The following is an 18,044-nucleotide window of genomic DNA, read 5'->3' as shown; positions in this document are numbered from 1 at the left end:
TCTCTGCAACAGGCCTGCTCCCATGGCTCCATTAGTGGGGGGCTCTCTGTAATGACCCCAACCTCACAGTTCATGGCCTGGACCTTGAGACTCTCGTAGGCATCTGCTGAAATCTAAGTAGATGTAACCATGCCTCTACAGCTCATGCACTCTCCATGCCTGCAGAATTAGCATCATATGGATGCCACCAATGCCCTCCACAGCAGTGGCCAGAGCCATACCTGGGTCCTCTTGAACCACAGCTGGGGCATCCAAGGAGCACTGCACTGGAATGCAGGGAGCAGAGACTTGAGGTAAGTCCTGAGGTCCCAAGTGCATCATGGGCTTCTCCCTTGAAACTGTTCTGCACTCAAAGCCCTAGCACTCTGGCCCTATGTTAGGAGTAGCAGCCTCAAAGATCTCTGAAATGCCTTTGGGGTCACTCTTTCATTGTCTTGATGACCATCACTTGGCTTCTTCTTTCTCTCTTCTTGCATTTTACTATAAGCATTTAAGAGAGGCCATGTGGCATCATGAATACTTTGCTCATATATTTCTTCCAACAAATATTCTAGTTCATCACTCTTCAGTTCTGCCTTCCATAAAACACTAGGACACAGAAACAATTCAGCCAAATTCTTGGCACCTTATAACAAGAATGGCCTTTCCTCCAGTGAAAGTTAAATAGAATTACCATATAATACATGAGTTCCACTACTGGGTATATACACCAAAGAAATAAAAGCAGGGACTCAGATGTTTGTACACTAATATTCATAGAAGCGTCATTCACAATTGAATAGACAAACAAAATGTGGTATATACATCCAATGGAATATTATTCAACCTAAAAAAAGAAATTCTTTTCTACAACATGAATGAACCTTGAACACGTTATACTAAGTATAATGTGAGACACAACAAAAAAGAGAGATTTTAGACCAATATCTGATGAACATGATGCAAAAATCCTCAAAAAATGCAGCAGAGCCAAATTCTGGCAGCACATCAAAAGTTTATCCATACATGATCAAGTGGGCTTCATCCCAGGGATGCAAGGCTAGTTCAACATATACAAATCAATAAATGTAATCCAGCATAAACAAGACCAAAGACAAAAACCACATGATTATCTCAATAGATACAGAAAAGGCCTTTGACAAAATTCAACAGCCCTTCATGCTAAAAACTCTCAGTAAATTAGGTATTGATGGGACATACCTCAAAATAGTAAGAGCTATTTCTGACAGACCCACAGCCAATATCATCTTGAATGGGCAAAACTGGAAGCATTCCCTGTGAAACTGGCTGAACAGAGATGCCCTCTCTCACCACTCCTGTTCAACCTTATGATGTTGGAAGTTCTGGCCAGGAAATCAGGCAGGAGAAAGGCAAAGAGGTATTCAGAGTAGGAAAGAAAGGAAGTCAAATCATCCCCATTTGCAGATGGCGGCTATATATTTAGAAAACCCCATCATCTCAGCCCAAAATCTCCTTAAGCTGATAAGCAACTTCAGCAAAGTCTCAGGATACAAAATCAATGCGAAAAAATCACAAGCATTCTTATACACCAATAACAGACAGAGACCCAAATCATGAGTGAACTCCCATTCACAATTGCTTCAAAGAGAATAAAATACCTAGGCATCCAGGTTACAAGGGATGTGAAGGACCTCTTCAAAGAGAACTACAAACCACTGCTCAACGAAATAAAAGAGGACACAAACAAATGGAAGAACATTCCATGCTCATGTATAGGAAGAATCAATGTTGTGAAAATGGCCATACTGCCCAAGGTAATTTACAGATTCAATGCCATACCTATCAAGCTACCAATGACTTTCTTTACAGAATTGGAAAAAATTACTTTAAAGTTCATATGGAACCAAAAAACAGCCTGCATTGCCAAGACAATCTTAAGCCAAAAGAACAAAGCTGGAGGCATCACGCTACCGGACTTCAAACTATACTACAAGGCTACAGTAACCAAAACAGCATGGTACTGGTACCAAAACAGAGATATAGACCAATGGAACAGAATAGAGCCCTCAGAAATAATACCACACATCTACAGCCGTCTGATCTTTGATGATCCTGACAAAAACAAGAAATGGGGAAAGGATTCCCTGTTTAATAAATGGTGCTTAGAAAACTGGCTAGCCATATGTAGAAAGCTGAAACTGGATCCCTTCCTTACACTTTATACAAAAATTAATTCAAGATGGATTAAAGACTTAAACATTAGACCTAAAACCATAAAAACCCTAGAAGAAAACCTAGGCAATATCATTCAGGACATAAGCATGGGCAAGGAATTCATGTCTAAAACACCAAAAGCAATGGCAACAAAAGCCAAAATTGTCAAATGGGATCTAATTAAAGTAAAGAGCTTCTGTGCGGCAAAAGAAACTACCATCAGAGTGAACAGGTAACATACAGAATGGGAGAAAATTTTTGCAATCCACTCATCTGACAAAGGGCTAATATCCAGAATCTACAAAGAACCCAAACAAACTTACAAGAGAAAAACAAACAACCCCATCAAAAAGTGGGCAAAGGATATGAACAGACACTTCCCAAAAGAAGACATTTATGCAGCCAACAGACACATGAAAAAATGTTCATCATCACTGGCCATCAGAAAAATGCAAATCAAAACCACAATGAGATACCACCTCCATGCGTTAGAATGTAATCGTTAAAAGTCAAGGAAACAACAAGTGCTGGAGGATGTGTGGAAATAGGGCTACTTTTACACTGTTGGTGGAACTGTAAACTAGTTTAACCATTGTGGAAGACTGTGGCGATTCCTCAAAGATCTAGAACTAGAAATACCATATGACCCAGCCATCCCATTACTGGGGATATATCCAAAGGATTATAAATCATGCTGTTATAAAGACACATGCACGCATTATATTTATTGCAGCACTATTCACTAATAGCAAAGACTTGGAATCCAACCCAAATAGCTCATCAATGACAGACTGGATTAAGAAAATGTAGCACCTTATACACCATAGAATGCTATCCAGCCAGCACTGAGACGAGTTCATGTCATGCAGGACATGGATGAAGCTGGGGAAACCATCATTCTCAATAAACTATCCCAGGAGAAAAACCAAATACGCGCGTATTTCTCACTCATAGGTGGGAATTAAACAATGAGAACACTAGGACACAGGAAGAGGAACATCACACACTGGGGCCTGTCGTGGGGTGAGTGGGGGAGGGGGCAGTGATAGCATCAGAAGATATACCTATGAAAATGTAAATGATGAGGTTAATGGAGTGCAACACACCAACATGGCACATGTATACATATGTAACAAACCTGCATTGTGCACATGTACCTTAGAACTTAAAATATGATAAAAAAAAAAAAAGAAATATAAAATTAAACCTGAAATGATAACTATTATGAATTCCACACTTACTTTGGGGTACCTATATTAAGAGGCAAATTCAAAAGACACAGACCATGAATAAAGAGATTACCAATGACGAGGGAGGAAGGGAAGCAGTTACATTATCATTTAATGGGCAAAGAGTTTCTGTTTGAGATGACAAAAAAGTTCTGGAAATGGATAGTAGTTATAATTGTACAACATTGTGAATGTACTTAATGACACTGAACTGTACATTTGAAAATGATTAAAATTTTAAATTTTGTGTTACCACAATAAAAAAAGGAAATGGAAGAAAAACATGGCAGGGGAGCCATGAGAATTGCTAGACCAACCTCATCAGCTTGTGACACTCTCTTCCTCCTTCCCTTTTTTAATAATGGGCCCTCCCTGCAATGATCCTCCCAGTGCCTGTGTTACTATAATGAAGGCGGGAGCACTGGTCTGGGAGTTGATGGTCACTGGTAACATAAATAATGACAATAATAATAGCTAACATTTACTGATAACTTACTATATACAAGGCATTTTACTAAGTATTTTAAATGGAATCTCTTGTAATTGTCACTACTAATTATTAGGTTATTATTCTACTTTCATTGAGAAAGCACACAGAGTTGAGCAAGAAAATACAATTCTTTTAAGGTCACATGTCCAGAAAATGGTAGATCTATGATTTGGACCCAGATCTGTATCCAGAACCCTCACTGTTAATGACTATGCTACTGCTTCCTGAACTTCAGTAATCATCTGTGTACTACATTTACACTTTTTACCAAAACCTTCAGGATTTTTGTATTAAGCCAGCTTCCTTTTCTCCCCAGGCCCACTCTTTGGGTTCAATTAAATATTTTTTGAGAGAGGCTAAAAAGAAGAGCATCAAATATAACTTTGTTTCTACAGCAAACTTGCATGCACACCATGGAATACTATACGGCCATAAAAGGATAGGTTGTGTCCTTTGTAGGGACATGGATGCAGCTGGAAATCCCATCATTCTCAACAAACTATGCTTAAGAGCAGAGAAACCAAATGCAGCATGTTCTCTCCTCATAGGTGGGAATTGAACAATGAGATCCTTGGACACAGGAAGAGACATCCTCACTGGAGTCCTACTGTGGGAGAGGGAGGGAGTGAGGGATAGCATTAGGAGATATACCTAATGTAAATAGCCGAGTTAATGGGTGTACTTTTAAGCAGCTCTTGTATGCATATGTAACAGAGCCTGCCTTGTGCACATGTACCCTAGAACTTAAAGTATTAAAAAAAAAAAAGTTACATGTCTACTTTAGCTATAATTACTCTCAAGTTAGAAGCTTCTCATTTCTTTGACTGACATTTGTAGATTTACTTTTGAGGAGTAGGATAAAAGATTTGATTAAGGGAAAGAGTTGAACCCTAAAATTAAAAGTGCAAGATGAAAACTGCCACGAAATTCCATCCATCCACCGCCTCCCTCCGCCGTCCCTCCCTGCCCCACCCGTCAAGAAAACCTGGAAAGAAAAAAGCTTATCCAATTTTGCTCTCTACCCATATAATTCCACATATTCCTTAATATGTAAAAAATATTACTTTCCCCATTTAGCCGTGGTGCATTATATTTTATGCATAAAAAGCATCATCGTAAGAAATTGGTTTTTACGGTTTTATTATACTTTAGGTTCTAGGGTATATGTACTTTTAGCGTGCAGATTTATTACATATATATACATGTGCCATGTTCAGTGTGCTACACCAAATAACTTTAATCATTACATTAAAATATATCTCTAATGCTATCCTCCCTCCCCGCAATGAGACCGATTGTGTGATGTACCATCCTGTCGTCAGTCATTGTTCAATTCCCACCTATGGTAATTGTCTGTCGACTGATTTTCTGTTCTTGTGACAGTTGCTGGAATGATATTTCAGCATCCATAATCTAAAGAGACTTTAAATATCTCGGCTGCATATCATGGTGTATATGTCTCCACATTTTTCTTTTTTTTTTTTTTTTTTTTTTTTTTTTTTTGGAGGCCCGAGGTCACCATCTACCTGGGCTGGAGTGCCACATTTTTTACTTAATCCAGTCTGTCACTGGTGGACATTTGGGTTGATTCAAGTCTTGCTGTGTAGACCGTTTTGCAATAAACATGCGTATGCGTAGTAATAACTATGGCGAGGCCGACATGTCACTTTGGGTATATCTGATGGGATGGCTGGGTCATATGGTATTTAAAGTTCTAAGATCCTTGAGGGAATGCATACACTGTTTTCCACAATGAGTCCAAACTAGTTTACAGTCCCTGTAGTGTAAAAGTGTTCCTTCTCACATCCTCTCCAGCACCTGTTGTTTTCCTGATTTTGTGTGGTTGCCATCCCTAACTGGTGTAGAGATGGTATCTCATTTGTAGTTTTGATTTGCATTTCTCTGATGGTGGCAGGTGATGATGAGCATTTTTCTCATGTGTCTGTTGGCTGTATGAATGTCTTCTTTTGAAGTGTCTATTCATGTCGTTGCCCACTTTTGATGGGGTTGTTTGTTTTTTCTCGTAAATTTGATTGCAGGTTCTTTGTAGGTTCTGGATGGCCCTTTGTCAGATGGGTAAGTTACCAAAACTTTTCTCCCATTCTGTGGGTTGCCTGTTCCTCTGATGGTAGTTTCTTTTACTGTGCGGGGCTCTTTGGTTGGATTAGATCCCGTTATCATTTTGGCTTTCATTGCTGCGACCCCTTTTGGTGTTTTAGACGTAATTCTTGCTTATGTCGGTATTACTAGGTTTTTGCTTCTAAATTTTATGATATTAGATCTAACGTAGTCTCTAGTCACATCTTGAATTGAACTTTTCTATAAGGAGAGGAGAGGATCGGTTTCAGCTTTCTACCTATGACTGGCCAGTTTTCAACGCCATTTATTTAAATGAAGTCCTTTCCCCATTCTTCGGGTACTGTCGAAGATCTGTCGAATCGGTGGCTGCTTTCAGATGTCAATGACCAACCCTACCGAGGCTATTCTGTTCGATGATCTATATCTTCTTTTGGTACCGGTGCCATCTTTATTTTGGTTACTGTAACCTTAATGAAAAGTTTGAGTCGGGTGGCGTGTTCTTCAAGCTTTTCTCTTTGACTTGGGATTGATAATAGCGGCTGCAATGAAACTCTTTTTGGTTCATATGAACTTTAAAGCAGTTTTTCAGTTCATAATATGACAGCAATGGTATGGCATTGAATCTATAAAATTACAGCCGAGGCAATATGGCCATTTTCTGTATTATTCTTTCTATTCATGAGCATGGAATATTCTTCCGACTGACTGTGATCTCTTTATTTCATGACAGTGGTTTGCAGCAATTCTTCATGAAAGGTCATGACATCCCTTGTAGATGAATTCACAGAGTATTTCATTCTCTTTGAAACTAATAATGATTAAATTCATTCATGTTGGCTCTCTGTTGTCTATTACTGGTGTATAAGAATGCTTGTATTCACCGGCGCCAGTGTCAGCCTGTAATCCCAGCACTTTGGGAGGCGGGCGTGAGGATCCCGCAGTGTCAGGGAGATGGGGAGCCAGGGTGAGCCGTCTCTGCTAAAAATGCAAAAAATTAGCCAGAAGGCTGGTGGTGAGGCCTGTAGTCCCGCTACTCAGGAGGCTGAGACAGGAGAATACAAGTGAACCCAGGAGAGAGGTGCACAGTAAGCCGGATACATACTGCACTCCAGCCTGGGCGACAGGCGAGACTCTGTCTCAAAAAAGATACTTATGGTTTTGCACATTGATTTTGCTTATCCTGAGACTTTGCTGGAGATTTACTTGTATCAGCTTAAGGAGATTTTTAGGCTGAGACAATAGAGTTTTCTAAATATGCAATCATGTCTAAATGCAAGCAGGGACAATTTGGCTTCTTCTTTTTCCCTAGCTTTAGATACCCACGGTTTCTTTCTCTTCCGCCTGACCTTCTAACTAAAACTTCAACACTATTGAATAGGAAGTGGTGAGCATCTCATCTTAACCGAATTTGCTTTCCAGTTTTGCTATTCAGATATTATTGTGTAATGGAATAAATAGCTACTTATTATTACGAGATGCGTTCCATCAATATGCAGTTATTGAGTTTTAGCATGAGAACTGTTTAATTTTCAAGCGCTGCCCATGTGAGGAAGTCATGTGGCTTTATCTTTGGTTCTGTTTATATGCTGATGGGCCCCCATTGATTTCGCGTATATTGAACCGGCATTTATACAGAGGATGAAGTCCCTTGATATCATGCTGAATAAACTTTTTGATATTAGCACATTGGTCGGTTGCCGGTATTTTTGTTGAGGGATTTTTTGCATGCGATGATCATCGAGGGATATTGGTCAAAATTCTCTTTTTGTTGTATCTCGCTCGGGCTTTGTCAGGGATGAGTGGCTGGCTCATAAAGTGAGTTAGGGAGGATTCCCTCTTTTTTCTATTGATTACGGAATAGTTTTTCCCAGAGATGGTACCAGCTCATGCTTGTACCTCTGGTAGAATTCCAGCTGGGAATCCAATGGTCCCTGGACTTTTGGTTTGGTAGGCTATTAATTATTGCCCCTCAATTTCCAGAGCCTGCTATTATTAGTCCTTCGGGGATTCAGCTTCTTCCTGAACAGGTCTTGGGAGAGTGTAAGTGTCGGGGGAAATTATCCATTTCTTCCCCTAGGTTTTCTAGTTTATTTAAGTAGAAGTGTTTATAGTATTCTCTGGTAGTTTGTATTTCTGGCGGGGTCCGGTGGTGATATCCCTTTATTGGTTTTATTGCATCTATTTGGTTCTTCTCTCTTTTCTTCTTTATTAGTTTTTGCTAGGCGGTCCATCAGAATTTTGTTACGACCTTTTCAAAACCGGCTCCTTGGATTCTTTTGATTTATTGGGAGGAGCTTTTTTGTGTCTCTATCTCCTTCAGTTCTGCTCTGATCTTAGTTATTTCTTGCCTTCTGCTAGCTTTTGAATGTGTTTGCTCTTGCTTCTCTAGTTCTTTTAATTGTGGTGTTAGGGTGCCAATATTGATCTTCCCACGGCTTTCTCTTGTAGGCATTTAGTGCTATAAATTCCCTCTACACACGCTTTAAATGTGTCCCAGAGATTCTGGTATGTTGTATCTTTGTTCTCATTAGTTTCAAAGAACATCTTTATTTCTGCGCCATTTCGTTATGTACCCAGTAGTCATTCAGAACCCAGGTTATTCAGTTTCCATGTAGTTCAGGCAGTTTGATTTGAGTTTCTTAGTCCACAGGTTCTAGTTTGATTGCACTGTGGTGTAAGACACAGTTTGTTATAATTTCTGTTCTTTTACATTTGCTGAGGAGTGCTTTACTTCCAACTATGGGGTCAATTTTGGATAAGTGCAATGTGGTGCTGAGAAGAATGTCTATTCTGTTGCTTTGGGGTGAAGAGTTCTGTAGATGTCTATTAGGTGTGCTTGGTGCAGAGTTGAGTTCAATTCCTGGATATCCTTGTTAACTTTGTCTCCTTGATCTGTCTAACGCTGACAGTGGGGTGTTAAAGTCCCCATTATTATTGTATGGGAGTGTAAGTCTCTTTGTAAGTCTCTAAGGTCTTGCTTTATGAATCTGGGTGCTCCTGTATTGGGTGCATATATATTTAGGATAGTTAGCTCTTCCTGATGAATTGATCCCTTTACCATTATGTAATGACCTTCTTTGTCTCTTTTGATCTTTGATGGTTTAAAGTCTGTTTTATCAGAGACTAGGATTGCAACCCCTGCTATTTTTTTGTTTTCCATTTGCTTGGTAGATCTTCCTCCATCCCTTTATTTTGAGCCTATGTGTGTCTCTGCATGTGGGATGGGTCTCCTGAATAGAGCAAACTGGTGGGTCTTCACTCTTTACCCAATTTGTCAGTCTGTGTCTTTTAATTGGACCCTTTAGTCCATTTACATTTAAGGTTAATATTGTTATGTGTGAACTTGATCCTGTCATTATGATATTACTGATTATTTTGCTCGCTAGTTGATGCAGTTTCTTCCTAGCCTCGATGGTCTTTACATTTTGGCATGTTTCTGCAATGGCTGGTACTGGTTGTTCCTTTCCATGTTTAGTGCTTCCTTCAGGGTCTCTTGTAACGCAGGCCTGGTGGTGACAAAATCTCTAAGCATTTGCTTATCTGTAAAGGATTTTATTTCTCCTTCACTTATGAAACTTAGTTTGGCTAGATATGAAATTCTGGGTTGAAAATTCTTTTCTTTAAGAATGTTGAATATTGGCTCCCACTCTCTTCTGGTCTGTAGGGTTTCTGCTGAGAGATCCACTGTTAGTCTGATGGGCTTCCCTTTGTGGGTAACCCAACCATTCTCTCTGGTTGTCCTTAACATTTTTTCCTTCATTTCAACTTTGGTGAATCTGACAATTATGTGTCTTGAAGTTGCTCTTCTCAAGGAGTATCTTTGTGGCATTCTCTGTATTTCCTGGATTTGAATGTTGGCCTGCCTTACTAGGTTGGGAAAGTTCTCCTGGATGATATCCTGGAGAGTGTTTTCCAACTTGGTTCCAGTTTCCCCCTCACTTTCAGGCACACCAATCAGACATAGATTTGCTCTTTTCACATAATCCCATACTTCTTGGAGGCTTTGTTCATTTCTTTTTACTCTTTTATCTCTACACTTCTCTTCTCACTTCATTTCATTCATTTGATCTTCAATCACTGATACTCTTTCTTCCAGTTGATCGACTCAGTTACTGAAGCTTGTGTATTTGTCATGTATTTCTCGTGTTATGGTTTTCATCTCTATCAGTTCTTTTAAGGTCTTCTCTGCATTGATTATTGTAGTTATCCATTCTTCCATTCTTTTCTCAAGGTTTTTAGTTTCTTCACGCTGGTTACGTAGTTCTTCTTTTAGCTCTGAGAAGTTTGATCGACTGAAGCCTTCTTCTCTCAACTCGTCAAAGTCATTCTCCGTCCAGCTTTGTTCCATTGCTGGTGATGAGCTGCATTCCTTTGGAGGGGGAGATGTGCTCTTATTTTTTGAATTTACAGTTTTTCTGCCCTGCTTTTTCCCCATCTTTGTGGTTTTTTCTGCCTTTGGTTTGATGATGATGACGTACTGATGGGGTGTTGGTGCGGGTGTCCTTTCTGTTTGATAGTTTTCCTTCTAACAGTCAGGACCCTCAGCTGTAGGTCTGTTGGAGTTTGCTTGAGTTCCATTCCAGACCTGTTTGCCTGGGTATCAGCAATGGAGGCTGCAGAAGATAGAATATTGCTGAACAGTGAGTGTTGCTGTCTGATTCTTGCTCTGGAAGCTTCGTCTCAGGGGTGTACCCTGCCATGTGAGGTGTGAGGTGTCAATCTGCCCCTAGTAGGGGATGTCTCCCAGTTAGGCTACTCAGGGGTCAGGGACCCACTTGAGCAGGCAGTCTGTCCGTTTTCAGATCTCAACCTCCATGCTGGGAGATCCACTGCTCTCTTCAAAGCTATCAGACAGGGGCATTTACTTCTGCTGAGGTTTCTGCTGCTTTTTGTTTAGCTATGCCCCGTCCCCTGAGGAGGAGTTTACAGAGGCAGGCCAGCCTCCTTGAGCTGCGGTGGGCTCCACCCAATTTGAGCTTCCCGGTGGCTTTGTTCACCCACTTAAGCCTCAGCAATTGTGGGTGCCCCTCCCCTAGCCTTGCTGCTGCTTTGCAGCTAGATCTCAGACTGCTGTGCTAGCAATGAGGGAGGCTCCGTGGGCATGAGACCCTCTGGGCCAGGTGTGGGATTTAATCTCCTGGTGTGCCATTTGCTAAGACCCTCAGTAAAGCGCAGTATTAGGGTGAGAATTACCCGATTTTCCAGGTGTTGTGTGTCTCAGTTTCCCTTTGCTAGGAAAAGGGATTCCCTTCCCCCTTGCACTTCCCAGGTGAGGTGATGCCTCGCCCTGCTTCAGCTCTCACTGGTTGGGCTGCACCAGCTGACCAGCACCGATTGTCCGGCACTCCCCAGTGAGATCAACCCGGTACCTCAGTTGAAAATGCAAAAATCACTCATCTTCTGTGTCACTCACGCTTGGAGCTGGAGGTTGGAGCTGTGCCTATTCGGCCATCTTAGGTGCACTCCTTCAGTAAAGAAATTTTTAAAGCATTCATCCTGTGTGAGTTGGCAGCTGATTAGTTTAAACTGGCTGGATTAAAAACATCACTGGACTCAACAAGTTATAAAATATGAATATGTTCACTATATTTACTCTCGATAAAATGATAGGCTCAACACTGTCAGACCTAGCATATATTTACTGAGTATGTTTTTGGAAATAATCAAATTGTCAACTTGCACTTGATGATAACTTTTAAATAGGGAAGTTTAAATAGGGACTTGTATGAATGCCACATGAGGGTTTAGCTGTCTCTTACTTTCAATCAGTGAAATTGACCTATCCGTGAAGAGGTAGGTATAAATAAATAAGATGATAGAGTCGAATTTTCTGAAGTTTTTGTAATTTCATAATTTGCTAGGTATGATGCTTCAAATGAATTTAGACCCAATATTAGATATTTAATATTCTTATAGTTAGTATTTTAAAATTAGATATTTTATGGTTATAAATTTGTTGTAGTAGTTCATGTGTGAGTTTATGGTAACCTGGAATAAGGAGGCGGCATTGAAGTCAAATAAAATATAGAAACAAATCTCTGAGATTAAAACTTTTAACTTGGGAAGAAAAAATTGCAATTTGGAGTACACATGCAGACCAGGTATTCTTCAGTATATCCAAAGAACAAAAGAAGTTTAGAGGTTTTATTTAAAAATAGAAATATTGCACATTTCTCTTTGAGACAGTACATTGGCACTAGTAAGGTTTTTGGGGAGGTGTCAAGCTCTGATTGTTGAGTGGTTGTGGTGAATAAAAGTTACAGCAGGCTAGTTCGGTAGGCATGAGATAAAACTGCTTTCAGGTTACAGCAGGCAGTTTCAGCAGCCAGGTTTGCAGACAATTTTATTTTTGGATCAATGTTATGTGTCCTGAGTGATTTTTTTCCCCCTGGTTTCTTGACTCTGTTTTAGTTGGGTATGACAAGAATGACCCAATTTACATAATCAGCTTTCACAGTAGTGATGAAGATGGACAGAAGTGAATGGAACTGAGATATATTTAAAAGTAATGTCTGTGGCATTAGTCAAAATAGCCAAACGTGGAAAAAATCCAAGTGTCCATTGAAGGATAAACGGATAAACAAAATGTGGTATATACATACAAAAGAATACTGTTCATCCTTGAAAAGGAAGAAAATTATTTTTTTCCCCCCACAGGCCTCCAGATTGGGCCACTAAAATTACTAGTTTATTTAGTGAAGAAACCCTAATGGTATTTTTTTAACCCTAAATACAAGCATTTCCGGTTCTTTGCTGATGCCACATTTTTCTGAGATGAATATTATTGTTACACATTACTGTTACTATTTATGGTGCCCGGAGCAGTGTGGGTTCTTTGCAAATATTATTATCTTGTCGATTTCTCATGGGATTTTGCAAATACTGCTTTTCCTGAAGAAGAAACCTGGTCTTAGAGAACTGAGTCACTGCCTAAGGTCACATAGCCAGTGTGGGCCAGGCTGGGATTCAGCCCGGGGCTGGCCCATGTCCTTGTTCTTTTCAATAGCTTCTTTACTGTCATTTGCTTATTGCTTTCCATTTGCCAATGGACCATGGTTTATGACATAGGAATTTGTATTTTTGTTTAAAAACATCTGGAAAATAATAAAAAATAATTTGAAAATGTAGCTTAAGTATATTGTGTATTAAACAAAACACCACTACTGTCAATTCACTTAAAGGAACTCAATATTTTCTTTTTTTTTTTTTAAGAGATCATAAACCAGAGGCAGATTTTAATCTATTTTTAAAATTTTGGCTTGGGATATGTCTACTTTAGCTACTTCTCTTTTTAAAAAAATTATTATTATACTTTAAGTTCCAGGGTACATGTGCACAACATGCAGGCTTGTTACATATGTATACATGTGCCATGTTGGTGTGCTGCACCCATTAACTCGTCATTTACATTAGATATTCCTCCTAATGCTATCCCTCCCCCCTCCCCCCACCCCACGACAGGCCCCGGTGTGTGATGTTCCCCTTCCTGTGTCCAAGTGTTCTCATTGTTCAGTTCCCACTTATGAGTGAGAACATGCAGTGTTTGGTTTTCTTTCCTTGCGATAGTTTGCTGAGAATGATGGTTTCCAGCTTCATCCATGTCCCTACAAAGGACATGAACTCATCCAAAAAGGAAGAAAATTCTGACACATGCTACAACATGGATGAATCTTAAAAGCATTATGCTATGTGAAATAAGCCAGTCACAAAGGATGAACACTGTATGATTCCACTTATATAAGTTAGGTACTTAGAGCAATCAGATTCATAGAGATAGAAAGAATGGTGGTTGTCAGGGGTGGCAGGGTGGGGCGGCAGGGAGAATGGAAGTTGCTGTTTAAGGACACAGAGTTTCCATTTGGGAAGATGAAAAAGTTCTAGAGATAGATGATTATGAAAGTTGTACAACAATGTGATTGTTCTTAACCACTCAACTAACTATATTTAAATATGGTAAATGTTATGTTAAGTATATTTTACCATGACTAAAAAGAATAATCAACAAAACCTATGTAAAATGCTGTAAGGTTTGCTTCCATTCTTCCCCCAAATCTGAACCTGATCTCTGATAGGTCTGATCTTCTATAGTACATTAGCTATATCTATTTAACTACCTTTAGTTTCTACATTGTGAAATGGTATTTAATGCTGTTTAGCTATTCAGACTGGCAGCATCTCTGGTAGAACTTAATCTCCCATACAGTGTTACACTTAGCATTAGTAGGTATTCAATAATTCTTATTGAATTACAAAGGCTAAAAATACTGGTTGATTTTTATAATTTCCAATTTTTTCCTAATAATATTCAAGTTAAAATGTTTTTAAGTTGGTATTTTATTTCTTTGTTTCTTTGTTGCTGTTGTTTGACAGTTGGCAGAGTTAGCTGAGGTTTTATTTTGGAAAAAAGCCAATTGAATTGTTTTGTAGCTGAAGGCATGGGAAAGGCAAGTAGCCCAGGCAGTAAACTCCCCCTGCAGGTGGGCTGAGGGCTAGGGCTGAGCCTCTGGTGGGTCTCCTGTCCCCTATGCTCCCCTGCACAGTGGTCTCCCCCACAGGCTCTGGGGCAGCCACAGGAGGGGTAGAATAGGAGTGGCTGCCATGGCGGTTCACTTCGACAGGACGTCAGAGGACTCAGACATCAGCTTCCCATCACAGGTTTCGATTTGCTTCACAACCATGGCCCTGGAGGAGCAGGTGCAGCTGAAGGAGCTGAGACCCAGCATGAAAACTGGCACAGAAGGGACATAACTTAAGGTAATAAAAGCCATCTATGACAGATCCACAGCCAACATTATACTGAATGAGGAAAAGTTGAAAACATTACCCTGAGAACTGGAACAAGACAAGGATGCCCATTTTCACCACCTCTATTCAACATAGTACTGGAAGTCCTAGCCAGAGCAATCAAATAAGAAAAAGAAATAAAGGGCATCCAAATCAATAAAGAGGAAGTCAAACAGTCGCTGTTTGCTGATGATATGATCCTATACCTAGAAAACCCTACCGACTCCTCCAAAAATCTCCTAGGATTGATAAATGAATTCAGCAAAGTTTCAGGATACAAAATTCATGTACACAAATCAGTAGCTCTGCTATATACCAACAGCAACCAAGCTGAGAATCAAATCAAGAATGCAACCCCTTTTACAACAGTTGCAAAAAATAAAACAAAATAATTAGGAATATACCTAATCAAGATGGTGAAATACCTCTACAAGGAAAACTACAAAACACTGCTGAAACAAATCATAGACAACACAAACAAATGGAAACACATCACATGCTTATGAATGGGTAGAATCAATATTGTGAAAATTTCCATACTACCAAATGCTGCAATTCCCATAAAAATACCATCATCATTCTTCACTGAACTAGAAAAAACAATCCTAAAATTCATATGGAACAAAAAGAAGTCCACATAGGCAAGGCAAGACTAAGCAAAAAGAACAAATCTGGAGGCATTATATTACCTGACTTCAAACTATCCTATAAGGCCATGGTCATCAAAACATGGTACTGGTACTAAAATAGGCATATACATCAATGGAACAGAACAGAGAACCCAGAAATAAGGCCAAATACTTAGAGTCAACTGATCTTTAATAAAGCAAACAAAAACATAAAGTAGGGAAAGGACATCCTATTCAATAAATGGTGCTGGAATAATTGGCAAGTCACAGGTAGGAGAATGAAACTGGATCCTCATCTCTCACCTTATACAAAAATCAACTCAAGATAGATCAGTGACTTAAATCTAAGACCTGAAACCATAAAAATTGTACAAGATAGCATGAGGAAAACTCTTCTAGACATTGGCTTAGGCAAAGACTTCATGACCAAGTACCCAAAAGCAAATGCAACAAAAACAAAGATAAATAGATGCAACTTAATTAAACTAAAAAAGTTTCTGCTCAGCAAAGGAAATAATCAGCAGAGTAAATAGACAATCCACAGGGTGGGAGAAAATCTTCACAACCTACACATTCGACAAAGGACTAATATCCAGAATCTACAGGGTCCTCAAACAAATCAGCAAGGAAAAAAAAACAAACAATCCCATCCAAAAGTATTGTCCATAGACAATTCTCAAAAGAAGATATATAAATGGCCAACACACATATGAAGAAATGCTCAACATCACTAATTATCAGATAAATGCAAATCAAAACCACAATGCTCCTGCAAGAATGGCCATAATTTTAAAAATCAAAAAATAATAGGGCCGGGTGCAGTGGCTCTCGTCTGCAATCCCAGCTCTTTGGGAGGCTGAGATGGGTGGACCACCTGACGTCAGGAGTGTGAGACAGACTGACTAACCTGGAGAAACCCCCTCTCTATTAAAATACAAAATTGGGCGGGTGTGGTGGCACATGCCTGTAATTCCAGCTACTCGGGAGACTGAGGCAGGAGAATCACTTGAACCCAGGAGGCAGAGGTTGCAGTGAGCCAACATCACGCCATTGCACTCCAGCCTGGACAACAAGAGTGAAACTCCATCTCTAAATAATAAATGAATGAATCCAGGAGTTGGTTTCTTGAAAAGATCAACAAAATTGATAGACCACTAGCAAGACTAACAAAGAAGAAAAGAGAGAAGAATCAAATAGATGCAATAAAAAATAATAAAGGGGATATCACCACCGACCCCACAGAAATACAAACTACCATCAGGGAATACTATAAACACCTCTAACATGACAGCTGGCTTCCAACAGAGCATGACAGCTCACAACATGACAGCTGGCTTCCAATAGAGCAAGTCAATGAGAGAGCCAAAGAGGACCAACAAAATGGATGGCCAGTCTTTTCATGATAAAATCTCAGGAGTGATATCCCATCACTTTTGCCTTATTTTATGTGTTAAAAGCAAGTCACTAGATTCAGCCAACACTCAACAGTAAGTGACTACACAATGTCATGAATAACAAGAGGTGTGGATCATTAAGGGTGATATTATTTGCTGCCTATTGCACCCACTGAATTGATTTCATGTTTGTGAAACACTGCTCCAGGGTACCAGGGTAAACATGGATGTGAGTGCTTGTTTATGTCTTTAGAACAGTAATTATTTTCTCATTCCTGGCCTCTGAGGATTTCTGTTGCTTTCACACCAGCTCAGCCATGCTTCATTTGTTTTAAATTCAGTATTTTTAGGTGTTTTGTATTTGGAAGGACTCTTTATAAATATAGCCCAAAATATCACCAGAAATAGAAATCTCTCTTCTATATTCTACCATATACAACTTGAGTAAGATACTGTACTACTTAAAATTACCTGAAAGTTTACAGAAGAGCTTGAGGAAATGTGACCAGCTGTCATAAGATCCTTTTCTAAAACCAAGATTAGGTGATAGGAGAAATAAGAGTTTTATCCACCTGAAGTGACTAAAAAGGAAGGGAAAGCATTCAGGAAGTGAATGGCCGCTACCTAAGTCGGTCCTGGCAGTAAGCTTTTTTATTTTTTAGCTTTTTATTTTGAAATAATTTTAGATTTACAGAACAACTGTAGAATTCTTGTATACCTTTCATTCAGCTTCCACCAAGGTTATCACTTTACATAAGCATGGTGTATTTGTCAAAACTAACAAATTAACATGAGTAAAATACTATTAACTAAACTACATAATTTATTCAGGCTTCTTCCAGTTTTTTCACTAACGTACTATTTATATTCCAGGATCCAATCCAGAATACCGCACATTGGGATTATTTGTCTTATTTCCTTAGAATCATCCAATCTGTGACAGCTTTTCAGTCTTTCCTTATTTTTCATAACTTTGACAATTTTGGTCAAGTGTTTTGTGAAATGACCCTCAATTTGAGATTTTCTGATATTTTCTCATGTTTAGACTGGGGCTGTGGGTTTTAAGGAGAATACCATAGAGGTGAGGTGTCTTTCTCATCACATCACATCAGAGGGAAGATGATATCAACATGGACTTATTGCTGATAATATTGACCTGGAACTCTTAGATTAGTTGTAGTCAGCCAGGTTACTATGTTTCCTTTCCATACTGTATTCTTTGGAGTGATGTATGTCAACCCACACTCAAGGGGAGAGAGGGCAG

Source organism: Papio anubis, chromosome X (assembly GCF_008728515.1).
Source record: "Papio anubis isolate 15944 chromosome X, Panubis1.0, whole genome shotgun sequence".
Classification (NCBI taxonomy): domain Eukaryota; kingdom Metazoa; phylum Chordata; class Mammalia; order Primates; family Cercopithecidae; genus Papio; species Papio anubis.
Note: the sequence above shows the minus strand (reverse complement) of the source record.